Source organism: Gossypium hirsutum, chromosome D02 (genome assembly GCF_007990345.1).
Source record: "Gossypium hirsutum isolate 1008001.06 chromosome D02, Gossypium_hirsutum_v2.1, whole genome shotgun sequence".
NCBI lineage: Eukaryota > Viridiplantae > Streptophyta > Magnoliopsida > Malvales > Malvaceae > Gossypium > Gossypium hirsutum.
In genome coordinates this window covers 53,556,882-53,583,448 of record NC_053438.1, presented here as the reverse complement: position 1 = coordinate 53,583,448, position 26,567 = coordinate 53,556,882, and the positions used below count along the sequence as shown (strand labels likewise).

The following is a 26,567-nucleotide window of genomic DNA, read 5'->3' as shown; positions in this document are numbered from 1 at the left end:
AATCAATAGTGAATATACATTTATAACAGGGGCTTGTTAAAGCCTCAAATATTACTAATAAAATTTAAACCAAAAACCCGAATGAGAAAAGAAGCACATAAACACTTAAAACAGACTTTAGATAATGACACTATTAATATAAAATATGCTCCATTGTAATATTGAATGTTACACTATCTGGGCCTTCTAATGTTTTGAATGTTTTTTTATATTAGTAGTATACAAGCTATACATCAACCTGTTTATATACATCAATCTTTTTTATAGTAATATTAATATTACAGTATGTTTTGTATATAGTATGTGCTAAATTTTCTTTGCATGTACATCTTTATGGATTTATCTATTCAATTTTCCATTGCAACTCAAATGGAAAAATTCTAAAAGGTAAAACAAGGAAATCCTAAACAACATTCAATCTGTCTTATCTAAACTAATTACACAAAATTTATTCATAGGGACTAAAAGGCACCAAAACCCGTACCAGTAGTTACAAAGTGAGCAAGCAAAAAGAACAAAAAAGCAAAAATATAAGAAGCAAGTAATAACAAAAACCCATACCAGTAACAGAGTAAGCAAGAAAAATGAGAAAAAAAAACAAACAAACAAAAATAAAAGCAAGCAAAATGGGGAAAAAGAACAAAATAAGCAAAACATTGCCGGAACTTGAACCCGGGTCTCTCGGGTGAGAGCCGAGTATCCTAACCAACTAGACTACAACGGATTGATGATGTAAGACTATTTTTATTTTTGTTTTTATCAATTTATTAATTATTTGTCATTTTTAGAGGGTGGTAAGCAGGGTTTGCAAAAGATAGCATTATGCTTTAACATTGGCTTTAAGGCCTCTTGTGAATCAAATATGTTTGAGTAAATGCTATCTCAGTAAGACAAAAGTAACTATACTAGATATTCAATAACTTGAATTCATTCGAGGTATGCTAAACACTATCAGCTTGCTAGTAATTCTCCTTATTGGGAGTCACATCCCAGAAAATAAGTTATTCCAAGAAGTTAGTTATGTGTAGGGAAAACTACATCATCAAAATATAATGATACCGGCATAACAAATCAAGAAAAAGCAAGATAGTTAAATAAGTAATATGGCAATAAGAATGGATAATAGTTAAATAAATAGAATAACACAACTTAAACTCTCATGTCAGACCTGTCCCACGATGACTTTCTCAACCCAAGGGTATGCAAATTCGCCCTGTAGACAAAAGTGAATATCTGTTATTAATATTTTCAGATTCAAATGAAAAAGAAGGCATGAAATTATCCATATTCAGTTGTATATATACACCTCTTTGCAGTTAAAGATTTCAATGACTGATTCTTTTAGTGCCTGTACATAGGAAGCTATATAAATAATTTCTGATAGTCAAAAGGTAAAGTCAGTTATTGTAGAATATTACCACTTGTTTACTCGGAAGCTTGGAACCATTTAATAGAACTAATTTAACATGAAATAAGAAAAATATAGCATGATGGATATGAGTTCAGGAAGTCAGCAACAATCATAAGAATCTAAGACTAAATAATATTTATATATATGCATAAAATAATAAGTTCTGAGTGCAAGCAACTACATTATAATCATCATAAAATGAGTTACAAACATAAAGATTAAATTTGAAATCTAAATTAAGCTAATAAATTTAAATCCACGCCTTATCACTGAACTAGTGTAATGAGCGACATACCAATGTCGTGTGGTTGAATTGCTTATTGGTAGTGTATAAAGGGCAATGATTTGCTTCAATTTAACATATCAATATTTTATATAAATATAAATTAATTTAAACACACAAGATATATGAATATGAAATAAATACTCAAATCTACTCTCTCTTTTTGTGTGTGTTTTTGCTAAATTTAAAAAACATTAATTCACAAGACAACTTTTTTTTAGGTACAATAGCACAGGATAATTTTAGATGATTCTTTAAAGCGCATTCATTTATATAAAAGACCATAAATATATTAATAAAAAGGCTGTAGAACAACGCATGAGCCAAAAACCTATAGCCAGGTTAGACAAACCCATTAAGAAAAGTAACATTAAATCAAAGCAAAGTATACAGAGCCTAAGGAAAAAGATAAGATGAAGCATTCACTACTTACTTCACCTCTGTTTACCAAAATTTTATTTTTATAAAAAGATAAAAATCATGGATTCATTCGGTTTAAAATATACATTCTATCATTAGTAAACATCAAATGAATCCCTTTTGAGCGAGTTTGGTCAGATCTATTTACCAAATCCACAGTTTCCTTCAATACAGCCTCCAAGACTTCATTTTTATCCCCCATTTTCTCTTGCTCTTAACTCAAGACTCCCAAAAAGATGAACTTTACCTTGCTGCAAAAAATAAGGAAAACAAAAGAAAACATTACACAACTACCAAGAAAAGAAAAAGAAAAAGAAAAGTTGAAAGAAAAAAATGATACCCAGTTTTCAAAAGGCTTGATCTTGAATTTAGATTACTGTTGAGGAACCAAAATGAGAACAGCCCAACAACTCCAAAACAACAACAAACCAGGAAAAAAGAAAAAGACCAAACAGAGAAGAAGAAGAAGACGAACCGCTTAAAGAAGTAGAGACGAGCGACGGCAGAAGGGACGGTCTACGACAATGCAGCAGATTTGGGGAAGGTTTGGGTCGTGGAGCGCAGCAGACTAGGGTTCTTGATTTGGGGGAATTTTCGGGAAAATTGGGAGGGGAATAAAATGAGGTTTTTCGGGTATGGGAAAAATTGAAGGGGAATAAATTTTCAACCAGAATGAAAACTTGCGGCGTTTTTGACCCTAGCGCCACTAATGTCGTTATTGTGCAAGACAAAACGACAACATTTTGTTTAAACTACAACGAAACTTTGCGGCGTTTTTATTATAGCGCCGCTAATGCTCACCTTTAATGGCGTTTTTTTCTTAGCGCCGCTAAAGAAATTAAATTCACAGCCAAAAACTACACTGTTTTGTCTATATTATTAGGAATTTTTTGTGGCGTTTTTCGTGGAAACGCCACTAATAAATTAAATTCTTCTATTGAAACAACGCCATTTTGGGAAATTTTAATGCATAGTTTTGTTTAAGTAATATTTATAAAAATTAGATAAAATTATAAATTTTAGTTTTTTAAGTAATATTTATAAAAATTAGATAAAATTATAAATTTTAGTTTTTTAAGTAATATTTATAAAAATTAGATAAAATTAAAAATTTTAGTGTTTTTATTTCATTTTTATTTTTGTATTTTAATTTTATTTCTTATAATTTGGTCCTCTCCAAAATTAATAATTATACCTAAATTATCCATAGCAATCTATTACTTTTTTTAAACTTATTTATTAATTATACTTAAATATATCAAATGGTTTAGATTCAATTTTTTTAAAATATAAAAGCATTAATTAATTGTATAAAATTACAAATCTCAAGTAAACTTTAACCTTATTAAACCCTAAATTAACCATTGAAATGATATAAATTTTAAGTTTATCTCTCTCAAGGCATAATTTAAACCCTAAATTATACATCTTTTACAATTACATAATTTAAACCCTAACCCGACCCTTGAATCCTTAAGTCTTAACCCCTAAATCCCTAACTCTTAACCCCTAACCCCTAACCTCTAACCCCTAAACCTTAAATCCCAACCTTTAAACCCATAATCCATAAACCAAATCTTCACACGATTTTGAAGAACCAAATTAATATTATCTCTTTTACAATTATATAAGAAATTAATTAATATATAAATTAGAAAACACTAGTTAATCTAAACCCTAAACCATAACCCAATCCTGAATCCCTAACCCTTAACCCCTAACCCCTAAACCTTATTTAATATATGATTAAAATGCACTAATTATTCTAAACCCTAAACTCTAACTTAACACTAAATTTCTAAGCCCTAAATCCCTAACTATTAACATCTAACCCCTAACCTAACCCTTAACCCCTAACCCTTAACCCATAAACCTTAAATCACAGTAACCCTTAAACCAGAATCCCTAATCCATAATCCCTAATTCCATAATCTATAAAACTTAAAATTGTAACTCTTAAACCAATCTTAAATCCTAAATTAACCATATATATACCCTAAACCATATTTATTAAACCCTAAACTATAATGATAATTAAATTAAATATTTAAAATTAATACTATCTTATCTCTTACGATTATATTTGAAATTATTTAGTATATAAATTAAAAATCAATCAGTCATGTACCCAAAAAATTTTAAAATTATGGCTTAATAATAGTATTTTAATTTTTCTATTTTTAACAAATATTTTTCCATGTTTTTTATTTCAATTTATTTCTACGTGTCATTATTTCAAATTAATCCATTTATAACAAATATTTATTTAAAATTAAATTGAATTTTAATTAATATAAATAAACAAATTAAATAGTAATTAATTCAATATTTTAAAATTAATACTATCTCTTTTACGATTAAATAGTAATTAATTCATGATGAAGACGGTGGTGGGAGAGAGAAACACTCAGGTGTTTTGAGGATACCAATTTTAGGGGAGAAAATTTAGGGGTTTTAGGGGGAATTTTGGGATAAAAACGCATAAAAATTTTGGGGAATTTTTTATAAATTGATTTATTTTTTGCGGCGTTTTCTATGAAAACGCCGCTATTGCTTACCTTTAGCGACGCTTCCTATAAAGCGCCGCAAAATTTTTTCATTTTGAACAAAACGACGCCGTTTTGCTATTCTAACAATTTTTTATTTTTTTTATAAGTTGATTAATTTTTTGCGGCGTTTTTTATAAAAACGCCGCTATTGTTTACCTTTAGCGGCGCTTCTTATAAAGCGTCGCAAAATTTTTTCATTTTGAACAAAACGACGCCGTTTTGCTATTCTAAATTTTTTTTATTTTTTTATAAATTGATTTATTTTTTGCGGCATTTTTATAGGAAACACCGCTATTGCTTACCTTTAGCTGCGCTTCTTATAAAGCGCCGCAAAATTTTTTCATTTTGAACAAAACGACGCCGTTTTGCTATTCTAAAAATTTTTTATTTTTTTATAAATTGATTTATTTTTTGCGGAGTTTTTATAGGAAGCGCCGCAAAATTTTTTCATTTTGAACAAAACGACGCCGTTTTGCTATTCTAAAAATTTTTTATTTTTTTATAAATTGATTTATTTTTTGCGGCGTTTTTATAGGAAACGCCGCTATTGCTTACCTTTAGCGGCGCTTCTTATAAAGCGCCGCAAAATTTTTTCATTTTGAACAAAACGACGCCGTTTTGCTATTCTAAAATTTTTTTATTTTTTTATAAATTGATTTATTTTTTGCGGCGTTTTTATAGGAAACACCGCTATTGCTTACCTTTAGCGGCGCTTCTTATAAAGCGCCGCAAAATTTTTTCATTTTGAACAAAACGACACCGTTTTGCTATTCTAAAATTTTTTATTTTTTTATAAATTGATTTATTTTTTGCGGCGTTTTTATAGGAAACGCCGCTATTGCTTACCTTTAGCGACGCTTTACCAAAAACGCCGCTAAATCCCTGAAAGTTCAGAAAACGGAATCGTTGGGCTTAGGTTTTTTTGCGGCGCTTTACCAAAAACGCCGCTAAATCCCCGAAAGCTCAGAAAACGGCGTCGTTGGGCTTAGGTTATTTGCGGCGCTTTGCTCAAAAACGACGCTAATGCTTTTTTTAGTGGCGTTTTTCATAATGCACCGCTAATGATCGATCATTAGCGGCGTTTTTTATCCAAACGCCGCTAAAAACGCCGCTAAAAGCCTGTTTTGGTGTAGTGCCTTCTTGAAGCCCAAATCCACCATAAAAGAAACAATTTGTTCACATGCACGAGCTTCCGCCATGAAAGGATCCACTATATGACTGTTTGGATGAATACAAACTACCATGATTAACCCCTCTCAGTTTCTAATTAAAATCCCAGAAGCATACTTTTGTTTGTCTTTTTGAAACACAACATCAAAATTAACCTTCACAGATTCCCTCGAAGGAGGCACCCATCAATCTTTTCCCATCACTACCATTGGTTTTTTAGGTGCATCTAGGGCATCAATCTCACCAATATATGCCTTAAAAAAAGTAACAACCAGGGTACACTCTGTCGCATGTCTTTATGGTATAGAATGTTGCTATTAAACCACAATGCCCACTAAGTAACAACTAAAGACTTGCACTCTATTAAGCTATTTTGTAGGAACAACTACCCGAACCTTTCATATATATTCATAAGAAAGCAACGAATAAACCACTCTCAATGCATTAAGGGCCTACTTAGTGAAGCAGCAATCCCTTGCCAAATGTTTAACATATTTTGTGTTTGCTCAACAAATGGGAGAAAAAGGTTGTGTAATTAACTTTTGAATCTATAAGTTACACAAAATAGGCAAATAGTTATTAGCTATTTTTGAAATTGTGATTTTGATATTGGTAGGTATGCATAGATTCCACAACAGGCTATAAAAGCATTTCATTATGCCAAACTAATCTATTGTTAAATTAGCCATAAGATCCGAACCCCTTGTAGTAAGGAGTTTAAACCCATTCTTTACTGTGTAAGAACCTATATTATCCCCTCACCAAACAAGCACATTTTCTTACTATCGCGTGTGAATATGATATGCGAATTGTGCAAGTATACACGTCGAATCAAGCTATATAGTGATAAGTGAGATCGTTTCCACAAGGACCAGATTTGGTATAAGAGTGATCAAGTTATTATAATAAATTCTGATTAATGTTATGGCAAAGTTAGGTTAAGTGCGCAGCAGTAAATTAAAATAAAAAGGATGTGTACGAAGTGAATACTGACTAACACTGGAAAATGCTAAGGCTAAGCAAGAGCAAAAATGCAATGGCAATTACGAGATAAAATACGAGCGAGTAAATAAACAACTAAGAATGCTATGGAAAAGATACTACGACAAAGGATAGAGGATAGAGGGTCTACAATGTTGATTTGGAAGGTCGGGATTACCAGAATCTGCCCTTACTAATAGTAATACCTAGTCAAAACATTACTTAATCTACTGCTCGGAAAAGTTCTAAAATGGTATGCTTCTTTTAAGAGCAAAACCTCAAGTTACCTTGCCTTAAGCAATATATGTCTATAAGCCTTTAGCACAATACCTTAAACTATTTGTTTTCTTTCCATATGAATGTTTCTCTATGTCTAAATCTACTACAAGTATTCATCGAGTACTTGCTCATATCATTCAATTACGATCTGTAACACCTCTAACTTGTACTCAATATCAGAATATGGTTACGGAGCATTACCAAACTTACAAAAAAACAAACAAACATTTCATTTCATACCACATTCAAGTCAAAAACCAATTAAATTCAACCATCTCGTCCCTGATAAAGCCCTCGATGCCCAAAATAAACATTAAAAAACAAGTCAGGACAAAACCAAGTACTCAAAGAATTTTTAGAAAACATTGAAAACTTTCAAAGGTTCAAGGAACACATGCCCGTGTGGCCAGGCCATGTGTCTCACACAGTCAAGAGACACGCTCGTGTCTCAAGCCCTGTGGGCAATCGAAATAAGGGCACAATGCCGTGTTCCAGCCCGTGTCCGCACCCATGCAACTCACTGACTTGTGCCACACTGCCAAACCATACGCTCGTATGCTAGGCCATGTGAAAAATGGTGGGTATACTGACTTGTGTACACTGTCAAACTCGTACGGAGAAGAACGACCGATTAGTCCAACACTTTATCTTTTTCTCGTTCTAAATCCGTACGTTGCTTTTGTTGATCTATATAATCAAATTTAACTAATTCAAACCTCATTCTATTAAACTCAATCCAAAAATCATGTTTTTGCAAAATTACCATTTTGCCCATATACTTTATTTTCTTTACAATCTAGTCCCTAGGCTCGTAAAATGAAATTCATGAAATTTCATCCTTACCCAAGCCTAGCTGAATTTTATACATCCTTATATTATCCCATACATTTCATAATTTCACAATTTATACCATGATATTTCACATTTTTCAATTTAACCCCTAATTAACAAAATTTTCAAAAATCACTTAGCAAAATTTATTTATCTAACAACAACCATTATTTTTCTATCATTAAACTTCAAAACCCTAATATATTAATCAATGAAAAAAATCAATTAATTCAATAGTTTTGCAAATTAGTTCCCAGGCTAGCTAGGTTAAGCAACAACGATCCCGAAAACATAAAAATTATTAAAAACAGAACAAAATTGCACATACATGCAAGGGATAGTCTAGCCAAAATTTTCAAGCTTCAATGGCTTTTCCTTCACTTGATTTTCGGTTGAAAAGAGAAAAAGAAAGATGAAGCCTTTTAATTTTTGTTTTATTTATTCTTTAATTGGCTAATTACCAAATTACCCTTACCTAACTTTAAAAATTACACAATTGCCAAGCCATGCACATCCACTATCACCTTTAATGGTATAATTATCATATAAGGACCTCCACTTTAAAGTTCTATAGCTACTTAATACTTTAGCTAATAGAACACAACTTTTGCATTTTACGCGATTTAGTCCTTTTTATCAAATTGAACACGAAAACGGTAAAATTTCTTAACGAAATTTTTTATACGACAATACTATAATGCTGTAGATCATAAAATAATATTAAAATAAATTTTTTAACCTCAAATTTGTGTTCCCAAAACCACTATTCTGATTTCACTAAAAACAGGCTGTTACAACTCTCCCCCTTAAGAATTTTCGTTCCCAATAAACTTACCAAAAAATAGATTAGGGTATTGTTTTCTCATGGGTTCCTCGGGTTCTCAAGTAGCCTCCTCTATCCCATGACGTTTCCAAAGAATATTTACTAATGCTATGCTTTTGTTTCTTAACTCTTTAATCTCTTGTGCCATAATTTTGATCGGTTCTTCGTTATGAATCTTCTCAAGTTCTGACGGTAAATCAAGTCGATATGCCACTGGCCTTATTCTCTCGATAATCTCATATGGTCTGATAAATCGCAGACTCAACTTTTCTTTGTGAACAAATCGAAGAATCCTCTTCCAAGGTGATACTTTCAGAAACACTCTATCGCTGATATAAAATTTAATATCTTTACGTTTCAAATCTGCATACGATTTCTATCGATCTGAAGCTGCTTTCAAATTGTCACAAATCACTCACTTTTTCTTCAGTCTCTCTGATCAAATCCACCCTGTGTATCTTTTTCTCACTGAGCTTAGTCCAATATAACGAAGTTTGACATTTACGACCATATAAAGCTTCATACGGTGTCATCTTTATGCTCAACTGAAGACTATTATTATACGCGAATTCAACTAACGGTAAATATTTTTCCCAGTTACCTTCGAACTCTAAAACACAGTAGCAAAACATATCTTCAAGAATCTGAATTACTCTCTCAGACTAACCATCGGTTTGAGGGTGAAATGCAGTCCTAAAATGCAACTGCGTACCCAAAGCCTCTTGTAACTTCTTCTAAAATATTGATGTAAACCGCGGATCTCTGTCCAAAATAATAGAGACTATCACTCCATATAATCTGACAATATCGAAAATATAGAACTCAACTAATCTATCAAGTGAGAAGTTTGTATGTACCAGAATAAAATGTGCAAACTTCGTCAAACAATCAACAATGACCCAGATAACATCTTTCTTTTTCGAAAATAGGGGTAGCCTGATACGAAATCCATCGTAACTCTATCCCATTTCTACTCTGGTATCATTATTGGTTGTAACAATACTGAAGGCACTTGATGTTCAGCTTTAACCTGCTGACGAATCAAACATCTAGACACAAAGTCAAAATCTCGCGTTTCATACTCAACCACCAGTACATCTGTCTCAAATCAGTGTACATTTTATTACTCCCCGAATGAACAGATAAGTTACCACTATGAGCTTCATGAAAAATTTTATGTATAAGCTCTGGATTCTTTGGTACACAAACTCTACCTTTGAACAACAAATAGTCATCGGGTCCAATCTGAAACTCTAAATCAGAAGTCGGCTCATACTGTACTCGTTTAGCTTGCAATTCATTATCACATTTCTGAGCTTCACAAATTTGCTGTAGAAACATCGGTTTAGCTTTTAACTCAGCTAAGATTAAGCTGTCGTCAGACAATGCCAATCGTGTATTCATCGCTCACAAAGTAAACAAAGATTTTCTACTCAAAGTATCCGCAACTACATTTGCTTTTCCTAGATGATAATAAATAACGAACTCATAATCTTTCAATAGTTTAAGTCATCTGTGATGTCTCAGATTCAAATCTTTTTGTGACATCAGATACTTTAAACTCTTGTGATCAGTAAATATGTGTGAACAAATGGTGTCACCAAATTTTCAATGCAAACACAATAGCAACCAACTCTAAGTCGTGTGCCGGATAATTCTATTCATGTGGATTTAATTTTCTGGAAGCAAAAGCTATCACTTTTCCTTCTTGCATTAAAACACAACTCAAATCATTCAATGACACATCACTGAACCTGACTTAGGCTGAACCAGAACTGGTGCTTTAATTAATAGTGCTTTCAACTGGTTAAAACTCTGTTGGCATTTATCAGACCATTCAAACTTCACATCTTTCTGTAACAATTGCGTCATCGGTGTAGCTATCATCGAGAACCCTTTTACAAACCTCTGGTAATAACCAGCTAATCCCAGAAAACTTCTGACTTCGAATAAATTTCTTGGTGGTTTCCAATAAAAAACTACTGAAATCTTACTCAGATCAACTCTGTTGCCTTCTGCCGATACAATGTGTCCTAAAAACCCAACTTCTCGGAGCCAAAACTAGCATTTGCTAAATTTAGTAAATAATTGTTTATCTCGCAAAATTTGTAACACAATTCTAAAATACTTGGCATGCTCAGACTCATCTCCGGAATATATCAGAATATCATCAATAAATATTACAATAAATCTATCTAAATACGGTCTAAAGATTCTATTCATCAAATTCATAAATACTACAGCGGCATTAGTTAACCCAAATGACATCACAAAAAATTCATAGTGTCCGTACCTGGTTCTGAATGCAGTTTTCGGCACATTCGAATTCTTAACCCACAACTGATAATAACTAGTATAGCAGCCACCTAGGGGCTGTGGACCGGCTAGAGGTAGTAATGGTATGGGTCGAGGACAAAGAGCGCCGAACAGAGGTGCTAATCAGACTGAAGCGAGGCGGCTTGCATTGGTTTATGCTCCTCGACACCGAGAGGACAGAGACTCTTCTAATGTGATCGCGGGTACGTTTTTAATTTTTAATGCCCCATATACTACTTTGATAGACATGGGATCTACACACTCCTATGTTACTAGTACTATTTTTGAAAACTTGGGTATTAATGTTGAGTGTACTTTTGATGAGATTATTGTACTAAGTCTGTTGAGGCAATCTATTTGGGTAAATAGACTTTATAGGAATGTTCCATTAGAAGTACAAAGGGTTATGCTTTCGGCAAATCCGGTGGAGCTACCGTTTAGGGAGTTTAACTTGATTCTGGGTATGGATTAGTTAGTATAGCACCGAGTTAGTTTGGACTGTGAGACTAAAAGGGTCGTTCTGAGAACCGAGGATGATAAGGAAGTAGTTGTCATCAGTGAGCATCAAGATTACTTATCTAATGTGATCTCTGCTCTAGTGGCTGAAAAATTGGTTTCGATGTATTTCCTGATAAGTACCCACTTTCGAGGATCGATGATCTGGTTGATCAGTTCCATGGGGTTACGATATTCCCAAAAATAGATCTTCGTTCTAGCTATCCTTAGCTTAGGGTTAAGGAAGTTGATATTCATAAGACGACATTTAGGACTTGTTTTGGGCACTACAAGTTCTTAGTTTTGCCTTTTGGTTTGACGAATGCTCCGGCTGCATTCATGGATCTGATGAACTGGGTTTTTCAGCCATATCTAGATCAGTTCGCCGTAGTCGTCATCAACAATATTATGGTGTACTCTGAGAATGAGGATAAGCATGATTAGCATCTTATAGTAGTGCTTCAGATACTCTGAGACAAACAGCTCTACGCTAAGTTGAGTATATGTGAATTTTGGTTACAGGAAGTAACATTTCTGGGGTATGTAGTTTCTGCTAAAGGGATCCAAGTTCATCCTAGGAAGATTGAGGATTTGTTTAATTGGAAATAGCCTAAGAACGTTTCTGAGATCCGCAGTTTTCTAGGTCTTACAGGTTACTATCAGAGGTTTGTTGAGGAGTTCTTACTGATTGCAGCTCCTCTGACTAAGTTTCTACACAAGAATGTTCATTTCGTTTGGATTGATGTGCAACAATCGATTTTCAAGAAGCTCATGTCTGTTCTGACTCAAGCTTCTATTTTGATACAACCTGAATTTGGTAACGAGTTTGTGGTGTTTAGTGATGTGTTACACGTTGGTTTGGGATGTGTATTGATGCAAGATGGTAAGGTTATGGCTTATGTGTTTCGACTGTTTAAGTCACCAAGGGGAATTATCCGACGCATGATCTTGAGTTAGCTGTCGTGTTGTTTTCGTTAAAAATCTGGAGGCATTACCTGTATGGTGAGAGGTGTATCATCTACACTGATCACAAGAGCCTCAAATACCTCCTTATTAAAAAGGAGTTGAATCTTAGCCAGCGTCGATAGATTGAGCTGCTCAAGGATTATGACTTCACGATAGAGTATCATCCTGGTAAGGTAAATATGGTGGCCGATGCTCTCAGTCGTAAAGCAATGATTAAATTGAGGGCGATGTTCACTCATCTCAATTTTTTTGATGATGAAGGTCTGTTAGCCGAGTTGCAAATTAAGCTGACTTGGATTAGGCAGACTCAAGAAAAACAGTTAGAGGATGAGTCTCTGGGTTTTCGGTTTCGTCAGTTTGAGAGTGGCAGCACATCTGATTTTGGACTGAATAAGGATGGAGTTCTGTGTTTTTGAGGACAGGTCTGTGTACCGAACGATTCCAATCTGAAACTGTCGATTTTAAGGGAAGCGCATAGTAGCCCTTATTCTATGCATCTCGATGGAAATAAAATGTATCAGGATCTCCATGAATTGTACTGGTGACTGGGTTTGAAACGAGAGGTAACAAATTTCGTTTCTCGTTGTCTGACATGCCATCAAGATAAGGCTGAGCATCAGTTGTCTTCGGGTTTGCTCTAACCCATTAAGATTCCCTTATGGAAATGAGAACGTGTGACGATGGACTTCATTAGTGTGTTGCCTTTAACATAGACTAAAAAGGATTCTATTTCGGTCATCATGGATCAATTGACCAAGTCCACCCATTTTATTCCAGTTTAGATGGACTACACTCTGTAAAAGCTAGCGAAGCTCTACATTTCTTAGATTGTAATATTACATGGGGTTTCAGTTTCGATAATCTTTGATAGGGATCCTCGCTTTACTTCTTGGTTTTGAATAAAACTCTACGAAGTTCTAGGTTCAAGATTGGACTTCAGTATTGCGTTCCATCCTCAGACCGATGGTCAACCTGAGAAGGTGATTCAGATATTTGAGGATATGCTTCGGAGCTGTCTGATTGATTTCCAAGGTACCTGGGAGGATTTTTTGCCATTAATTGAGTTCGCCTATAACAATAGTTTCCAGTCTAGCATTCATATGGCACCTTACGAGGCTCTTTATGGTCGTAAGTGTCGTACTCTACTATGTTGGACTGAGTTGGGTGAGGCCAAAATTTCTTTTGAAGGGTAGAGTTCTAAGCGCCTCGATTAATTTAATCATGTTTTTGTGAAATTTGACAAAAATATGCATCTGCTTCAGTGGTTAAGTCTTCTGGATGTGTGTGTGAGCTATTGGGTTCAAGTCCCACTTTTGGAAAATTTTGTTATTTTAGACCCTAGCCTTATCCTTGGTGGGTTGGGTTATATTTTCTTGTTAGTAAACTCATATTAGAATGAGTCTGCTAGTTCAGGTGGTATGGTGTTAGCTTATCTTGAGGTTTTGTATTCGATTCCCCGTGGGAGCGTAGATGATATTTTTGTTTCAATTGTCTAATAGAGGTTCGGTGGAGTTAGGAGTCTGAGGTACTTGGATGTGGGTAGTGTGTTAGATTTGGTGGGATAAGGGTGTTAATGGTTAGTGGTTAGTGGGGATGTTGGGATAATATTTGGTATTATTTTTTTATTTTATTTTTTCCCAAAATTTCCCTTTTGTTTCACATTCTGACATTTATCTTTCTTCTTCTTCTTCTTCTTCTTTTTTTCTTTTAGTAACCTTTTTCGTGTTACTCTTTTGTTACTTCGTTCAACGAATTGGTCATTTTAATCGTGGGGGATCAGCATTCCATCTGTTATTCGCTCGTCACGGTAAGTCTGTAAGTTATTTTCGGTTGGACTTTTTTGTTAGCCTGGCCCGTGGGTGTTCTTATTAGGGGGTTTAATTTTTGTAAAAGGTTGCGTTGGAAAAGGTGGTGTAGCAGCGAATTTCACTCTAATGGCCTGATTCGTGCGTGTGGTCGTGTTTGTTGGTGGTAAGTATGTGCGCATTGTCCGGTTTAGTTTGATGAATTTGTAAATCGGTTGCTAAACTAGTTGTTGGAATGTTATTTTTAGGTTATGGTAGGCTCAAGATAGTAGTAGCATCAAAACCGTACTAGGTGTGTACCCTAAACACTAGAAAATAAGGTTTGGTGAAAGTAAAAAATTGGGACTGTCGACATCACACAAGCGTGTGGTCGACCGTGTGCAACACACGACCATGTGAATGTCACGGGTGTGGCCGTGTGCGAGACACAGCCATGTGATGGCGAATGTATGGCCGTGTGGGCCACACAGGCTAGGACAAGTTGGGCATGTGGGCTTTGGGTCAGGCCGTGTGGGCCACACGGACATGTGGGCCAAAAATTCTAAAATTTTCCCTTAGGTCACATGGGTTATTCCGATCGACTGTGGGCCTACCATAGGGTCAGTAAGGGCTAATCAAACTCTTCTTCATGTGATTTGATATTCTGATAGCCTTATCTGAGTAGGTACCTGATATGTATGTTTGATTGTACTATTTAAATATGTATGTTATTTGTATGGTGGGATTTGTATATGCAGAGAAAGTGATTTGTACAGCAACTTTTCACCCATATTCTGAAAAATTGACTGCATATTATATGTTATATGTCGTATCGACACTATATGGTGTGTAAGGATGAGTGGGTGTTTTTAACCCCATATGGTGTGATGGGATGAACAAAGATAGTGTGTAGAGGTTAGGGGTAGGATTCTGTATATCTGACTAGATTATCTTATTCTGATATCTGTATCTGCTAAGGACTTAGGTTCGTTTATGAAAACTCACATCTATTTGTCTATTCTGTACAGGTAACCCTCAAACATAGGCGGGTTGGTACGACGGAGGCTCAACGGTGACCACTAGTTAAAACTGTCTTTAAGTTTTCAGTTTTTTTTAAATTCTGAATTTATTTGAGAGTTTTTAATTTTTGGGACTCTTTGGACTATATGGTTTTAACTGTTGGTTTTGGTTTTGATTATTTTTTATCCTGCGTTGGTAGTTGAAACGATTTACGGAAACGACGATTTTACGCGAACAAAAGTTTTCTTGGGAACATGAACTGGGTTTCTAAAATATAATGACTTTTAATATTTCCATTGCATATTATGTTTTGGCGAATGAATAAACTCACGACAATTTCGGGAATAAACCAGTAAATGAAGATGTTTTGTAAAATTTAGACGCTTTATAACAACTTTATAAGGTTTTTGTCGAAATAAAAACAATTTCAAAACCCTTCTTTGAAACACTCCCAGATTCGGTCAAAACGTTTAGGCCAGATTTGGGGTGTTACAATTGAAATAGTAAGTTCTCAAGTGGAATTGTGCATATGCTCATGAAAAGGATATATGAATAAATGATGTATTTTTATATGAAAATGACTTACCATATGGTTAAATCAAATGAGTTATGTATAAATGCACTAACTTGTATATTGATGATGATGTATAGGCTTGTGCCAAGCTTGTGGTTTGGGTTATATTATTTTTATACTTAATGTTATTTTAATGAAATGGTAAGTTATGTTCCATTTTCTATGAACTTACTAAGCATTATGATGATGTATCACGCTAGCCAGCATAAATATCGATAGTTTTTTAATATTTTGGCCAATGTTATAATGGCATGTATAGATGGACTTATAATGATATTTAGTTCAATGTTTGATAGGTGATTTGGTATGTATAAGTTGTGTAAGATATATTGGTTGGTACCATTTGATACCTTGTTGGATTGTGTCATTTTGCTAAACTTGTGATGCATGTTTGAATGGCTCATATGGTATGTTTTGAATTGGTATGATAATGGTCAAATTGTGGCATGTTTGGTAAGTTTTGAACTAGTAATTGATGATTGAAATGTGGTAAGATATGCATGTTTAGGTAAATGTTGTTGTGTGTGCTTGAGGTGCCTTTGAATGGCATGTTGGTTAGTTGAATTAGGACTTTTGGAATGGCAAATATATGCATGTTTAGATATAGTTTGATGCCTTGTAGAAGTGCACAAATTGTTCAAGTGTGTATGCATGAAATGGCATAGGAAATGGCTTCTTTTTAGGCAAACTTATGTCCACACGGCCTGAGACACGGGCGTGTGACTTAGCCGTGTGTCACACACAGCTATGTGTCTCCTGAAGGTTCCTTTATAAGCAATTTAGTGAGTTACATGATCTGGCACACGGGCGTGTGACATGACCGTGTGACCTTACTTAAAGAGTTATACGGGTAAGGACACGATCGTGTGTCCCTATTTTGTAGGTTACACGGCCTGAGACACGAGAGTGTGTCTCAACCGTGTGAGGCACACGGCCTGAACACACTGCCGTGTGACCCCTATATCCAAATTTTTGTAACTTTTTCTTAGACTTTCCAAATGATTTCAACTTAGTCCCGAATTATTTATAAGATATTTCTTGGGCCTCGAAGGCTTGGTTTAGGGACAATATGTGTATGAATGACTGGTTTATGATAGGTTTATAATTTTGAATGATATTATTTATTGATGTTCCAATTGTACGGTAATACTCTATAACCCTAATCTGAAAATAGGTACGGGTTAGGGTGTGTTACACTACTACAAGCAAATAAGAAGGGATGAAATTAAGTGTTGGTTTGGAGCTTATTCTCTTAGGAGGAGGCGATATATATTTTGTCCATTCCCTTGGCTCCTCAAGATCCATTGAATTTTCTTATTTGGGGTTATTCATCAGGGGGCTTCTAATTTACAAAATCAAGCTACACTTTGTTTCTACTGAGGGGTGTTAGTTTGAGGCTGCATCATTTCTTTTGAAAAATTATATGCCAGCTCAAAACATTTCCTAAGAGTTAGTTACTTACTTGGAGTGTTGGTCATGCTTTATTGCCTATGATTGCTAGGATTACTCAGACCTTGCTTACAAATGATGCGAGTTATGGCTAGTGTGAGGCACCCATGGACACTATATTGCATGCTCTTCATGACTATCAAGTATCACGTGACACACTTACTTTGGTTGGTATTTATAATTGTTTTCTAGATAATAATTCTGCTTGTAGGATTGGTTGTCTTGACAAAGCCATACAACTTACGAATAAGGAAGCTCTAACTTGCTTGTTGGTTTTGTTATGGAATTTATGGAATGCAAGGAAAAATAAGGTGATTAGGTGGTGATTTTAGTTCTTTAGTTTACCCTGGCACGAGCGTAGGGTTTCCATGTTCATTTTTCGCTCCATTACTTTGTTCGCAATCCATTGTTTCTGCTCTAGTCAAGACAAGTGCACTAGACATTATCGAAAGGCACTTTGAAGGTTAATGTTGATGTGTCACTAAATCCTGATGACGCTTGAGTGAGAGTAGGGGTTCTGGTGTAGGATAGGGATGGGTTGGTGCGTGGTGGTTTGGCTAGTTGTGTGCTTGATTGTGTTGACCTTGCTTAGGCAAAGCTTTGTTCAGTCATCTTTAGGTTGTAGTTGACTTGCTCATTGGGCTTTTGTAGCATCATGCTTAAGAGTGGTTGTGGACATGTAATTAATAAACTTAAGTCTGATTTGATGGATTAGTTGTTTTGGGCCATCTGTTAAATAAGGCCAAAGCTATGTATGGTTTGTTTGATTTTTTATATTTCAATTGTGTAGTCTGGACGAGCAATAAGGCGGTAAACTTCTTTAGCACCTTGGTTTAGATAATGAGCAATAGCTCACATTTTGGTTAGATTATCCACCTATTATTCACTCGTGTGTACTTTAAGACATTTCCTAATTGAATGAATTGCCCTTTGTGGCCTTTTATCAAAAAATAATAATAAAGCATGCTTAAAGAATGACCATATACATGCAAAACTCCTTCATGAAAACATGTTCAAATTAAATAATTTATCCATCAAACCATTTATATAACATGGAGATCATAAAAAATGTAAATAATCTAATTCAAAACAAGGTTAATTTTCAACTAATTAAAGCTCATAACAAAAGAAAGCTATGTGCATGCTTGCAAAGGAAATATTCAGACATTCCCATGTTTAAAAGTATCAAATTGGCCTCCAAGCTCAATGGAACATAAACAATTTTTTCAAGAACGAAATGATATATGAAACTAACATGTTATACATGTAGACACTCTAAGTACATGCCATAAGTTACAAATATGCTACTTTTATACACTTGATAGTCATGTTGATAGTGTGATATCCTAGGGTTGAGTAGGGCTTCAAGAATCTAAAAGTTGATATCTACGTACAAAGACACCAACACATGAGCATAAAATGCTTAGTAAGCTTAAATGAAAATCACTATACTTACTTTGCTTTGAAGAGGCAATCAATCACAAAGCTCAACAAAATTATCACACATTTAAAATAATAACGTGGAAAAATGAAATTACAAAATTTATCTAAACATAAAGGCACATAAATATGCATCATGCGTACCCATTAAGCATTCACATATTTGCATAGTCCACAACTCAAATTGAAACTATGTGTTGAGTTATTGACACACTTCACATACATTATTATTCTATTAGAAAATAGTGGTAATTTATTTTATAAAATAAATTATATTTTCTAGAAAAAATGTATAATTACGATTAATAAGAGAATTAACTTTTCTACTGAAAGTTAATAAAGTTTTTCATATTGTGTGACTAATTCAATATATTTTGAGCCCACACTCAAAGTAGTTCATGGTTTGAGATTAGCAAAAAAGGTCATTCGGTAGAAAGTCAGGATTGACTTTAAATTGACTCGTACAAAGCACAAATATATTTCGGTTAATATTTATTATTATAAATATTACAACAACTCATATTAAAAAAATTTAAACTATGCCTAAAAACTATTGTTTTCTAAATGGATTTTTCCAACACCCCTCTACATGCACTGTGTTAGGATTTGAGATTTCATCAATGATAACAACATAATGTCTTTTAGGAGTTGAGGGAAATTTCAAATTTACAAGCTGTAAAATTGATAGTGTAATGCTCTCTTCACGAATACTTTTTAGAGCAGTAGTAATGGATAAATGACCACAGGTTGAACTTGTATTTTCCATCACTTGACCTTGCTTGGCCCAACTTTAATTGAGATCTATACATTCTTTGTACCATGCATTTGAGAAACTTGTTTATTAATAGACCCTTTGCTAGTCTGAATAGCCTTGCCTTTTGAGTTATCATTGGGCCTCTTATTAGTTTTACCTCAACCCATACAATAAGCCGAACCTTACCCCTGTAAGGATAAAATTGGAATCCCCATATTACCCCTTTTTTTCTCAACGCCAATTTCATCTTGATAATTAGCTAAACTATTAAACCTTGATCCTACATTTGAAATTTCTTTATTTCCAAGCTTAATTTCAAGACGTTTCTTAGGAGGAGTTGGAGTCTTTCATTAGACAAGGACCATAATTGTTGTATATTTCCAAATGGTATATTGTCTTCTCCAAAGTTGACATATGTTCCTTCTCAATTTATCATCAAGATTATCATTCCTCTTTCAAAGAGGATAGATATCTATCATGTGATAGTAAAGATCATAAGTAAATAAATGTTAGATAGAGATTCGAATTCAGCCATTTATAGCGATTTGTTAATCTTAATTTTAAAAACTGATCGTTTACTTAAATCAAATGACACTGCTAACCTTACAAATCTCCCCTTTATTACGCTATCGATATTATTATATATTTTCATCATTTCCCATATCAATTCCCCAATGACATTTATCAAACTCCTTTTGTACTAAGAGCTGGAAAGGCCTGATAATCGTATCCACACTACCACGTGATTTGAATGAGGTTTCAAAGTAGAGGACTCCTCATAACAAGGTTGTACAGTGAGGCCAAACACTATCCTTGGCCCTCTTGATAAAACATTTGAATAATCTATTTTTTATTTAAATTTCACAATGTAGTATTCATTATCAAGATCTATGAGTTGTAACCCCTTCACTAGCTTCCAAAGTGCCTGGATTTTGTTCAAGAGCACACTAAATACAATCTTTCGTCCAAGCAATTTTATGACGATCGTCTTTCTCATACTTTGTTTGACTAAATTACGTACCCTTTCAAAGAAGGAGATTGATGGCACACCATCCACATTTTCCATGATGAAATCCTCATCTAGCATTTCAATATCATTGCCCTTTTCGATTTCAAGACATTCGTTTTTCTACTACAGAATGCAAGCAACATGTCCTTGAAAGAGGACAAGCCCTCCATTTGTATTTGTGTCCATTATTCGGCTGTAAGTGGGTCCTCTTACCGCACATGAACTTTTTTTTGTGACCCTACCACCCACTCGAACAGCAGCAAGCCTCATCATCCTCCTCTTTGCCATTGAATAAAAAAAGATGGATGGTTTTTCATGTGTAAAGGAGGATAGTTTTTTTTTTAAAAAAAACAAAAAATTATTTAGGTTTGAGCAAGAAAAACTAAAAATCGACTTGAATCAACATGTTTGTACAATTTATGAAATGTAAATTTAAAACTTGTAGCTACCCGAAATTGGACCGAAATCTATCTTTATTTAATATATAATTAATTTTAATTTTTTATGATATTAAAATAAATATTTTATATTTAATAAGGAAAGTAATTTAAAAGATTTTCAAAAATTATTGGTTTTAGAAATATTTATGAAAAAGGCTTTTGTTAAATAATTTTTAAAAGGCATAAAACAAAATTCATTTTGTCAAAATAAGTCTAGAAATTCAAAACAAAGCATTGATATGGAAAAACTGAAAATCGAACCAAATTAAATCACGATGAATAGTTCAAAAATCCAAAAAAAAGTCTACGGAACCAAACTGATATCACCCCAAACATTATTGTTCCAAAGTAGAAAAAGAAAAGAGAAAACAATTTCCTTAATTTTTATATTTATTAAAATAGTTTTATTTAGATTATTTAATCAGCTAATTTCGTGTTTTCTCAATGGAATGAGGGTGTTAAGAACCCAAAAGCTTAAGCTTTGGGTCCAAGTATGTATGGACTCCATTGATGTGATCTTATGGGCTTAAGGTCCAAACCAGATTAAATCTTTGAGAAATGGAAAATGAAGATTATAAACTGACAAGACTTTCATCACTGCATTCAAAACTTGAGCATAGATAACCTGTTGTTCATCAACATTAAAAATCTTATTTATATATTTAACAAATGCTTAAAGATTTACTGTTTTAGAATAAATATCCAAAATTATACTAGTTTCATGTGGTTTTTCACTTTTAACTTTTTAATTAGTTTTTAAATAATATATTTTTAATTATTGTAATTAATTTTTAATTCATTATTCAAATTGTTAAATATAATTAAAATATATTAATTTATTTAATAATTAAAATATAATAAGAAGATATTTTTAATATCATATTAAAATATTAATATTTTGTAGTTCAATTAATATTTTTAATAATATTTTAAAATTCAAATAATAATTAAAAATTGTTATTATTTTCAACATATAAATTAACTTTTACTTCATTTAATCATTATTTAAAAGAATAACTAATAAACGTTATTTAAATATATTTCTAATAAAAATTTTATTAAATCATTTGTACAAAAAATAAAAATATGATATATTGTAAAATAAACTCTTCATTCTTCAATTTTTATTTTTTTTTTCTTAATAGTCAATAAATTGACTATAATAATTTGCAAATAATATATAATTAATATGTAGCACACAAAAAATATCAAGTAAATTTTTTTTTAATTATTGTAATTGAGAAAACTTTTTTACGTCAATTTTTTCTTTTATTATAATTATTTTAACCAAAATTTTAAAATAATAATTTTATATTAAATTATAAATTTTTTAAATATGTAATTATCGCAACTACTATTATACTATAATTATTTTTAAATTTCAATTTAGTAATATGATAGAAAATAAATGGACTAATTTACCTATAAAGGCCTATTTCCAAGTATATTTACGGAAATGGGCCAATTTTTGCATTATTTACAAAAAAAGGGGCCAATTTAGGCAAAACGCGTCCACGTAGGGCGTTTTAAGGTGAAATTTTCAGCAAATTGCGCCCCTAGGGAGCGTTTTTGCCATGTCAGCACAAAACGCACTGACATGGACACGCTTTGCTGATGTGGCAAAAACACTCCCTCAGGGGAGCGTTTTGCTCCATGTTTTTGTCCCCAACAGCTTTTTTTTATGTTTGGGAGGGGTCCAATGGTAAAAAAAAAAGTATAAAAACCCCCTCCTATTATTTCACACAAAATTTCTTCAAAATTTAGCAAAAAACTCTCAAATTTCTCCCTAAATTTCTCAAAGCTCTATTGAATTAATTATTTCCTTTAATTTTCTTTTTAAATTAGTATTATTTTTTTATAATTTCAAAAATATTTTATCGTGTTAGCAATGGCCAGAGAATTCATTCGTCTCAATCATAAACATATCTCTGTCGAACAAATGAAAATGGTAAGAGTTAATTTTAATTTTTAAATATTATTTAATATTTTTCTTCACTTATGTGATTTTAATTAATTTGTATTTTATAATTTTTTATAACTGTCTGTAGATCGGGTGTTACAATGTTATATTCGTAATATGTCTGGTCCTCCATCACCGTTGATAGAAAATTACATGAGAGAAGCGGGTTTTTGGCACGTGGCTACTATAGGCCGAGTGTGCAAGTTGAACCCAAAACTCATCAATGCGTTAATAAAGAGGTGGAGACCCGAAACGTACACATTCCATCTTCCATGCGGATAGTGTCCCATCACTTTGAAGGACGGACAGTTACAATTGAGATTACTAGTGGATGGGTCCGCACTCACCGGGTCCGTTCAATCTGTTGATTGGGGAGTTATATGCTACAATTTTTTGGGTGTGATTCCGGATAATATTTACAGAGGTTGGATTGAGATGGGTTGGTTACGAGACACATTCCCAGAGCCAGAGAATGATTTGACTGAAGTAGAAAGAATACGATATGCTCGAGCATACATCCTTAAGATGATTGGAGGTTATTTGATGCCAGACTTGTCACGAAACCTCGTACATCTAAGGTGGCTGTTGAAACTCGTTGATTTTAGAGCAGCTGGTGAATTTAGTTGGGGGTCTGCCGTGTTGGAAACATTGTACTAGGAGATGTGCAGGGCGATGCCACCAAATAAAGCCAAAATCGGAGGTTGCCTATCACTACTACAATCATGGGCTCGGTTTCGCTTTCTATTTTTACGTCATCGAGTGAACCACCCATATACATTCACACTCATAACGAGGTAAAATTTTTATTTGATTTTACAAGTATTATTTATATTTAAAATAAAATTGTATGCTAAAAATTTATTTAATTAGGTGGAACCATTCGGCGAGTTATGTTGGAATACCTACCACTCTTGAAGATATACGGCTTCTATTAGACCAACGGTCGGAAGTGCAAGTAAGTATGAAATAATATATATATACATAAAACAGTCGTTTCATATTTAGTGTTTAGTATTATGTATATAACTAATATTTTCATCACGTTCATATAGTTTCAATGGACAACATATGAGGATCTGACAATTTGGGCAATAATTCCGGATAAATTCTTTCAAAATCTGAACATTTGGCATGTTAAGGTCTCATTGGTCAACTATGCTGCGTCGAGATGCACCAGACGGATAGAGTGTTATGGTAATTTGGATTTCGACAATCGATTCCCAAGGCACTTGAGGTGCTCGAAATAGAGCACAAAATCGACTTACAGTAAATGAATACGAATTGGTCAGTATTCTTCTCGAAATATATCAAAATTTGGGAAAATCGATATGATCATATACCTACTCGTGAACCAATCATTGTCCTATAGTTAGAGTGGGTGTCGGGTTACATGCCATGGTTTAGGATCTATGGCAAGCCATATTTGTTGTCGGAAGAGCAGAGGCATCGGCAAATCCGTGTCGAAAGGGAACGATAGGGCCCTTTTAATCTAAGGAGAAGGGATGACGGTACGGGCCCATCAACAGCACCCATACAATCACCGGGCCCAACACCTCAACTGACGACACCCACAGCACAACCCCTTCAAATTATGCCAGGTGCGTATCCTAGCATTTATATGTATCCTAACCCTTATATATTTCCTTTTCCCAGTCCTATAGCAGGTTGGAATGCATGACCCGGTGCATCTCCTTTCCCGATGACTCTGACTCAACTGACGATATATAGGCCATCGTCACCGGAAGGATCGCACGAGGCACCATTGGGGAGCTCATCTCATTACCAATCCCCATTGCCTTATGGGATTTAAACACCTCCGCCGTGAGTGATGCAAACACCTCGAAATTCTTTATTCTATCAAGGTGGGTTATCCTCCTAACACCCACAATCGGAGCAACCACAACCCTCACCGGAGCAACCCCAACCCCCACCGAAAGCTGAACCAAAGAGGAATCTAGCGCGTAATCGTCGACCACCCCCATGTGGCACTGATTCCGACCGGCACATATATTGATTTTTTTAATATATTTGTAAAATCTATTTTTATATTGTTTCATTTAATAAAATAAAAGTTTTTTTAATAATTTAATAGTAAATTATTTTTTTTTTATTTTTAATAAAATAGAAGTTCTTTTGAATAAGGCGAAATAGAAATAATGCAACATAGTTTCATTACAGCAATTATCAACTATTTCAATTTGGACATTAATGAATTGTATGACTTGGGTTCCTCCACCATCCGCACAACTTCTGTCGGTTCGTTCATTCCCAAATATGCATATTATTATGTATTCTACTCGAGCAAGTTCGACCTTTTGGTTTGCGACACAATTCCCTATCTGATAACAACTTAAGTAGAGCAAGTGATATAAACGGCCACTTACATTCATCTGGGACCGGTGGGAATACGTGTCTCCATACTTTGTACATGTATTCTATTTTGTACACTTCGTCGACATATCTCATAGGATCCAAACAGAGATTCTGACAAGCTGCAATTGTATGAGCGCATGGATAACGAAGTGCGTCAAATATCCCACAGTTGCAAGTCTTATTTATCAGGTGTACATGATATTGCCCACCGGTAATATACCGGCTCGGTCTATCAAACTCTGTCACACGAAACCATAGGTTGTCACAATCGTGACACACTATGTGCATGGTGTTGGCCCGCGCATTCACCTTGTTAATTTCTTGCAATACCTTCCGAAACCATACATAGCCTCCCTGTATTTGGCTGATATATTGATATTATGCATATGGGATGGAGACGAGTACGCCCTGAACCGCAGATCTTCTTCTTCTTCATTTGAACCCCCTTCAACATCTTCAGGTTCAGATGGAACAGGCTCCGGTTTAGAAAATAATGCAACTTCTGCACCATCGGGATCAGGCTCTCGAGGTGGATCCATATCGGACTCATCATCCAACCCAACATCATTTGCAACATACGAGGTCTCCTTGTTGGTAGACATCGTAGGGAGTACATCATCCCTTCTTGTAGACATTTCGTAACGTCCCCAATCAGATGTGGATTGCCAACCACTAAAAGTTGATGTCATTCCCCAATACGTATTTCCAGCATCGAACATCGACCCACCGACGTACATGTCCCATCATGCTTGAAGCGTTTTTGACATTATTTGTTCAGAAACGTCTTCTCAAAATTATTTTTTCAGGAACTACTGTAGAAAAAGAGCGTCCACGTGGGAGCTTCTTTCTTCAATTTTGCTGTCAATGCATCCTGCTTGAAGCATTTTTGACACTATTTGTTCAGAAACGTCTTCACAAAATTATTTTTCAGGAACTACTGTAGAAAAAGAGTGTCCACGTAGGAGCTTTTTTCATCAATTTTGCTGATAGTGCATCCTACTTGAATCATTTTTTACTCTAATTGTTTAGAACTATCTTCTCAAAATTATTTTTTTAGGAACTACTGTAGAAAAAAACTAAAATCCTTATTGTCAATATAATTTTCCCTAAACCCTAAACCTAATCACAATATTATTTTTTTAAAAAAATAAACCCAAATTTAATTAATTTTTTTAAAAACACTAAACCCAAAATTAATTAATTTTTTAAAAACCCTTAAACTCTAATTTAATTAATTTTT

General features: G+C 34.0%; 1 long non-coding RNA gene across 1 annotated transcript; it reads right to left on the bottom strand.

Moving 5' to 3' along the window:
* Window positions 1-2,262: 2,262 nt before the first annotated feature.
* Window positions 2,263-2,583, bottom strand: LOC121214713 (uncharacterized). Its single transcript, XR_005910409.1, has 2 exons — window positions 2,455-2,583; window positions 2,263-2,365 (listed from the first exon to the last, which is right to left on the bottom strand). It is a non-coding gene; the product is annotated as an uncharacterized lncRNA (long non-coding RNA).
* Window positions 2,584-26,567: the final 23,984 nt, after the last annotated feature.